This window comes from Prorops nasuta, unplaced genomic scaffold, assembly GCF_024137725.1.
Source record: "Prorops nasuta isolate Cenicafe-Biocafe unplaced genomic scaffold, Cenicafe_Pnas_1.2 PNAS00004, whole genome shotgun sequence".
Classification (NCBI taxonomy): domain Eukaryota; kingdom Metazoa; phylum Arthropoda; class Insecta; order Hymenoptera; family Bethylidae; genus Prorops; species Prorops nasuta.
The window spans coordinates 4499089-4506316 of record NW_027116801.1 but is presented as its reverse complement, the minus strand read 5'-3'; positions in this window follow the sequence as shown (position 1 = coordinate 4506316).

Here is a 7228-nt window from a genome sequence, read left to right as displayed (position 1 = left end):
GGTGTTACCACATAACCCATTATGTGCATATACAAATTTTATTAATAAACTATTCACTACGTCACAAGATTAAAGTCGTACAATATGCGATAAACTTATTTTTATTCTGAAAATTAACATCTCGCTATTATTTATTTCATTATAGAGAATTGCCTTCTCCATAGATAAAATAAGGGTAACTTATGGAATATAGATAAGACCCGTGATTAGAGCAACCACGACATCCGAAGAAAAGTGTGTCTTTACAAGTTGGCTATGGGTGGGAGGTAGAGCGAGCGGTTATCGAGGAGAGAGGGAAGCTTGACCCGCCCGTTGGATAATACTGGCAAAGTCAGCTGACTCCGAAGGCCTCTGCCGATGCGCCGTATCGTTCCACGAGCTGCTTATCAAACTCGATCGTGAGGGGTGCCGATTGATCCCGCGGTTGAACCAGCCAATGCCCTTGGTCATACAGAATAATCGTAATTCTCAAGATAAAGCTCGTCTTACTACACATAAATACTTGATCCATTACCACTGAGGTCAGCGACACGACACAACGATCTCCCAGCTTTCGATTTATCTCTTCTTCGGGACTATAATAATACTTCATTCTGTTTCCTTCGCTCTTCCATCTCATCGATTACACGCGCGGGTGATAATCACCGTTTAACTGATTTCTCTACCAACATCGTGATAAGCTTTTCACTTAATTGCTTTACATTCTCGAGCCATCTCCTCACCTCTTAATACCGTCGTGAATCACTCTGTGTACATTCTGCAGCAACAAAGATCTAACGAGCAATGCTACACGATTGATGACAATTGATAAGAAAATAATAGCCACCTAATGTAAGGAAATTACATTCAGGATTATCGTGTCTTCCAGTATGATTTTTTCATCGCACGGTCTGCGGAAGCACTGGACAAAATCGGTGTTGAACGATGAGCTGTTCAAAATAGAAGCTGCGTATACCTTTATTAAAGGTGAATAAATATTTTATCGCTCGCTGATGTATATAGAGTTTGATGGGAATAATGTAGAAGAGAGGTGGGATCGGTGGGAGAGGGAGGGGGGAGACTAGTCGTAAGTTCGAAGGCGGGGTGCGATTGTGAGCTTGCTTGCACGCGTCGCACGTGCCGAAGACAATGATCACGGTTATAGCTCTATCTTTGCTGCGTCTCCTTCGTCCAGGGTTTCGAAGGCTCGTCTTCGAAACCTGATTTTCTCCGTTTTACTTTCACGGATGCGCACGGACGTAGTCACGCTGCCGACTAGCTCATTTCGTTCTATACTATACTTCCGTGGAGCGTTGGGCGAGAGAGGGCGAATATAAGGACGAGGCACAGTCAAAGCGAGAGAAAGAGAGAGAGAGAGAGAGAAACCGAGCATGTGTACATATCCGGGGGAAGCCGAGTCGATCCTACCAGGAAGTCGCTCGTCCAATTAGACACCACTAACAGGAAACTTTCCACTTCCCGATCGTAAAGTGTCCTTCCTGATAAGCCGAGGGTCCTTCTCCATCTCACCCACCTCTCGCTCAGTCCCTCTATTTTGCCAGCTTCTCTCCCTCCCGTTCTTAATGAGATGCACTGAAAGGACAATTGGTTTTCACCTCACGCGCCACTCTATCGCGGATCGCCTTTGACTTCTGGCAACCTTGAATTTCTTTACCTCTGCCTGTGGGAAACAGTTTTTCCTCGAAAACTTTTTCTCACCTTAAACCAAGTGTAACTCCTCGGACGAACCAATCTCGCTTATTCATATTCCTCGAATTATACACTCATTGCTTCTGATATGAGTGGAATCATCGTGGATTGGTTTTGGAAGAGTCATCAAAGTCGCGATTTTTATAGGAAAATTTAGAAAACTGTAGCATCAGTCAGAGATGCATATTGGTTTACATTGGTAAATTTGTTGGTTCCGGAAAGGCCCGGTGTTTTCGGATGATTTCCAGGATGCTGGACATTGATATAAGGCCGGTTGGAAATCGTGGGTTGATGCCGCGCACGTTCCTCCGGTAAAACTCGGATTTTTTCTCCCTTAAAGTACACACACTAGGATACATGCGTACCGTTACGTATTTTTGGGTAGGTGAGCCTTCCGAGAACGTATGAGTGAGAAAGAGACCAAGGGAGAGGAACTGAGCGAGTGCCGCTAGAATAGAAAAACTTTTGGACATATCGGCAAAAAATCGATGCATCCTGTGTCCTGACCCTCGGCCCTATTCCTTTAGGAATACGTCAGATCGTTTGGTCTGGTGCCCCTGCCGGTCATCCAAACGCGCGTGCTACATCCTATCTGCTGCTTCTTTCTCTCTTTCTCTCTTGTTCTCACTCCCCTCGCCCTCCTATCTCTTTTTTACTCCTCGTCCTTTTTTACATCGTCGTCTCTTCTTTATATCCGCTCCTCTTCGTATTCGATTACCAGGTCTCGTATTTCGCGGACAAAACGCATGCAGCTTTTTTTACATCATATTTGCACTTTTTCCCAAAGATTCATCGATTAATTTTCTGCCCCTGCAATAAAAATACAACACATGTTAAGCATAAGAAAGAATTAGATTGGTCTGTTCTTCTCCATTTTTTGGAAATCTTTTTCCATCGATAGATTATACTGATTGCGATATCTTGTCAAGCTTTAGGGACAGACCAAATTCATGGTTAATGCATAAATATATAGTAAACGAGTAACTTGATAGTCCTAATAACTTATGCTACTTTTGTAGGAACGTTAGAATTTTTATAGGAAGAATTCTGATATCAGTGTGAAATAAATAAGTGGTTGATAGAGCCGTTTAACTGGCAACTAACATTTTTGCCAGCAAGGCTTTTTCCCTCTTGACATGAGACTTTTATGAGTTTGCGAAACTCCCGAAATAGCTACACAATCAGAACCGGTTTTGGTAGTGGCTTTTGGTGATTTCTGTGGGGCATCAGCTCCGAAAAGTAAATATTCTACCATATTAATATGGTATATACATATATACCTATATATAGTACATACCACGCTATTATATCCCCATAAGTTACCCCAAAGGAATCCACAATTATCAGCCTTTAGCCTCCTTCTTAAATTCCACGGTATATACCAAACGATGTTTTCCTTTGTAATTGAAGCTAAAGGAAGCTCATAAAGAGCACGTCAAAATTCATAGACCCGGTTTTTCAAAAGACAGAGAGATTAAACGATGTTCTAACGTTGAATATATTAGTCATAATAACACTTCTCCTGTATTAGTTAATTCAATTTTATGCAAAGGGGAAATACCTTTTCGATTTAATCAAATTTCCATCCGTCACATCTATCATTAATTTACCTTCTAACAGGAACCTATAGCACCGTCCCTCTGTACCTTACAATTTCTGCTTATGTCTTTGCTCATTATAGCTATATATATATATCTTCACAATCAGTATTTATAATTTTATGAAAAATGGGAGTTGAACAAAATTTGCTATTTCGACCATAAATATATCAATTGGAACGATTACTGAATCAGGAAATAATTAAGATTATTAATTAACCAAGCTGATTAGTACTATTCATTAATTCTGCATATTGAAAAGGGGGCTTTCACTAATGGTTCTCGCTGAAACACGATTATGGTACGATTGCAAGTATATACATATACGTAGCCACTGAGATCTTTGGAATGCAGCGAAACGAAATCGAAGAAATCTGTCGTATGTAAGCGCATCACGCAGCTGGATACGAAACAGCCGCTGTGTTACGCGAGCGTAGGTGAATATATTTTGCAGGACGTAACAGGAGAGGCCGGAGAAAGGCGCGATTCGTATCGAACGCTTTGCGGGGTCAGCGATATTTCTACCAGGCTAGGTGGTTATAACAGATTTGACGGCTATGGTCAAGGCCTACTGACGTCAGCGAAACCATCGCCAAAGAATTTAGGTCAAAAAGTCACCGCAACTCGCCTCTTCGGCCAATCGCAGCTTTCGAACCTCACTTGACCGCTCTGTTCCATTTTGCGGACGACGGACTTCCGCTTTTACTGTGCCTCTCAAACACAACGTTTTCCTTTTCAGATACACACTTAACACTTTGCGTGTACTTTCACGAGAATTTAAATATTATCTTCGTTGCGGTTGACTTGAAAATTAATTAGTTTCGATAAATAAACAAGCAAAGAAAACGTCCGATCTCGCGTAAAAACAATGTTATTTTCATGCTTAAGTGAACCATAGTGAAATTGCGTTTGTAGATGAATAGATGACTCACTAATTGTAGAAAGTTTATAGCTTCTTTTTTACATGATTCACGATTAGTTATTTTTCTCTTTTCGTTTATAAACTTTCATTTCGAGATTACTAAACTACAGTGATTATTTGCTGAAAGTCTTTAAAAAATTAGAGCAAAAGCTGCTTTTCATTGATTACTTGTCAAAATTTCAGACCTTTTTCTCTTTAACGTGGCCACGAAGGCGTAGCGATAGTTCAGTTTGAGAGAAGTAGCAAGCTACTTTTTGCTGATATGGTTAATTATTTGAATTGCAAATTTTCTGTTCCGGAAGAATCGTCCTCCCGTTTACTAGGGCATTAGGCTCTTGCTCACTTTGAAAATCAGTTGTAGGTATCAGTGTTGCTTGTGTGTTTTCATTAAGCGAATACCCAATAGATGTGCTCAAATTGTTCTGTTTTTCAAATGTTTTAAACTTTACACATGAATTATGTTGTTTCTTTTCTATTGCGAATAGCATCTTAATAATTATTAGAAATTTCTCGGTAAACAAGTCGTTCAAATTTCATCGAATAACTAGAAACAATATATTGAGTAATAAAGTTCTTCACGACCATTTAGATTTTACTTTAAGTAACTTCAATTATCGCGATAAAATCTGGGGAATGTGAAAATGTCGAGTAATTACATTAAATGCAATCGCGCATGGAAAACTAGTATTATCTGTGTGGCGGAAGAACCTTCGTTTTCTGGAGTCTTTCACTGTGAAAAGGAGGTATCGACAAGCAGTCGGTATGACGTAAGAGGCGAGGATATACCATATGCCATTCGCTTTAACTTTACCGCGGAAGTTTATCGATGGAATTCAAGTTCGTTATACATGTGGCAAATCATTTCTATGAAACAACATGAAAAATTACCCCCTTACATCGTTATTTTCATTTTTTGTTCAATCAATACCACAAAACGTTAATCCTTACATCTAAATTTTGTATAGCTTATCAGTATATATTATACAGCACAGAGTTAACGAATGAAACAAATATTAGCGATCAACATATATGGTTTACGTAAAGATGCATCACTGGTGCAATTCTATAGTAAAGTTGTAGTGTGCAAGAAAATCATGAAGATAGGAGGGTGCCTCTTCGCATGATTGCTGGTGCGATCACGAATGCATCGACATTGCTGCGTGCAAAGCGAGGGTTGCATAATTATTCTAGTCGCAGCTCGTGAATGTTTCTTGGCCAATGGGACTGTGGTTCTATGGGACAGTGGACAGTGTCCTCGTAGAAGCCACGCCTCGTGACCCAGACTCCCGCATAACTGTTCTCGAATGAATATGATCGGCAGTCCGGTTGAATCGGCGCATTGCCTGGAGAAATAAAGAAAGAATAAGTGGCACCGAGGGGGTAGCTGAGCCATGTGAAAGAGATGAGGAAAGCAAGACAAGGACGAGTCTAGAAATTATCGTTTATTATGACTCGACCGCTTCCTTCCAAACGCACAAGTGCCAAAAGCACCGAACTTAAGCTTGACAACTTCACCTTTTTACCTTCTTCCCTCTCCGGAGCACACCTCGCGCTAAACACATATCCTGAGCAACCTCCGCTGTACATGTGAATTTTTCGCACTCGATTCCATTATTTCACTGGCGTTTCCTCGGTCATGTGATAATCAATATTGTTTTACTCAAGTTAGAGCTTTCTTTCGAAGTGGAGAGAAAAACTGTATTTGCCACGAGGATTGCTTGGTGAACACTTTAGTTCCTCTGAAATATCTTCCTTTTTAATAAAGTTACAATAGTCTGTGAAAAATTGGGAAGACAATACTCTGATCGAAGACTGGACGTTAAGAAATTCCTGTTAGATCAGGTAGGCAGTTGGCTCGTATGGTAAGTGGTTGTGTTCTAGCAGCAAGGAGGTGTGCCAACAGATTCAAGGTCCGTGATATGGTACAGCGATTCTGTTATCACTCTCTGTGAAACGGCAGTACCATTGTTCCCTCGGTGATATTTCTTCAACGATCTTGTAACGCGTACTGTACAGACACACATGCCACGGTATCGTTTTTCCGGGACTATAGCCATGCACTTATTACCAATGAGTTACAAACACCAGTCTCTCCTGATGTAGAACATTGAAACATCTCATGCATTCTTTATTATTAAAAAGAACAATAATACAAGTACAAAGTAATGAAGAGATAAAAAGATATAAATTATCTATGTTCGAAGTAGGCCAAGTACTAAATTATAACTAAAGAGACAATCTGCTTGTGTGCGAAGAAAGGTGCAAAGAAAGTATATCTGCAAAGCGGATAATATGGCTGAATATATAATAATGATCCGAGGAAAAATGTATATAGCATTCTTTTGGTGAAAATGGGAAAGGGCGAGTGTCCAGTTTAAGGGTTAGAATTGACCGCACACGGTCGTCCGTCAAATTATCAAATGAAAAATGCAGGACACGGCCTCATCTCTCAATGTCCTACTTTGTGTCAGCTCTGAGGTTCTTTGAGGTTTGACCACAAGCTACGGGGTCGCTTGGCCACTTGGCAAACTTGCTTTCTCAATGGGCCAGTCTTGTCGATGTATTGTACGCATGCACCGAAAGGATAGCCTGCTCCGTTGGACAGTGGGTGCAAACGCGTGTCCAGAGGATTAGCGAAGAATGCTCGGACGCTGACAGGACTTTAGGGCCTTTTTTGCTCGGCAGCTTTGACCCATTCAGCGATGTCCGAGTGCGGCCACCGTGCATGGACGCCCGCGGTGCCAGCTGAGAGCGCCGCGACGCGGCTAATTGCCAATTAAAAAGACATTTCTCGCTTCTCAAACGATCGCTGACCATTTCAATGGCTTCGTTTCTTCTCTAGCTTCGGCTACTGGGACATCTGCATTCGAAAATGTCCAGCATGCCCTCTGAATACAGATGCTTCTTTCATAGATCCCTCCATTATGAACTCCTTTTACAGAACACGCCTCGCGAGATGTGAATAAATATTAGGGGCTGTCTCCTTTGCTAAGGAAATTTTACAATTTCACTGTGATTA